General features: G+C 35.5%; 1 pseudogene; it reads left to right on the forward strand.

The window, feature by feature from the left end:
* On the forward strand, positions 1-96 carry LOC130029474 (uncharacterized; annotated as a pseudogene).
* Positions 97-890: the final 794 nt, after the last annotated feature.

Below are 890 nucleotides of genomic sequence, written 5' to 3' on the forward strand. Positions count from 1 at the left end.
ATCTTTTTCTGGTTCTTAAGAATGTTGTTCATAGGTTTTTGTTACATGTACTTCCCTTAAGTCTTATTATGACGTCAGCAAGTTATCCATCTAAGGCAAAAAACAAAACAAAATATCATTTTAAATTTTATAGAAGTACAATGTTTAGCAAATTCACACACACAAAAAGTGTAACATATTATATAATTTAAATGTGAAGTTTATTATACAGTCAAATAATATTGCAAATAAATAATAACGAGCATTCCTACTACTGTGAACTCTTAGTGTATTTGATAATTTGAAAACTTTGCTTTAGGATACTGTGTGAGTTGGTTTGCACAAGCCTATTATGGAGCATAAGCACTACAAAAGCAATAGATTTTCATATTGCCTACAGAGAAAGCTAGACAACTTTAACAGTAGGCAATCTAATTCAAATATTACCTATACTGGGTTTAATGGACCAATCTGTTTCATGCCCATTTAATTGAGTTTAAATCAGAATTATAATAATTTGAGTGGTGCTACTCTTTCAGTTTTTAACCCTATGTGTAATTCTTTCCTCCAATACACTTTTTTTGAGATCCTGTGATTTACAGTACTGTTAACAGTAGTCTCATTTCTACATTGCTCCAATAACACACCCTCCCCCAAAGAGTCCTTCCTCTTCCCTCCACCAATGACCCCAACACCCAGGAAAAACCCAGATAAACTCCCCTTCGTAAACCAGTTCTCCAGTTCTGTTGCTTTTGTATGACTAATCCTGTTTTGTTTTGTTTTATTTTGTTTGCTTTTTGGGTCACCCCCGACAATGCACAGGGTCTACTCCTGGCTCATGCACTCAGAATTACTCCTGGCAGTGCTTGGGGAACCATATGGGATACTGGAAATCGAACCCTGGTTGGCCA

Source organism: Sorex fumeus, unplaced genomic scaffold, assembly GCF_029834395.1.
Source record: "Sorex fumeus unplaced genomic scaffold, SorFum_2.1 ptg000003l, whole genome shotgun sequence".
Taxonomy (NCBI): Eukaryota; Metazoa; Chordata; class Mammalia; order Eulipotyphla; family Soricidae; genus Sorex; species Sorex fumeus.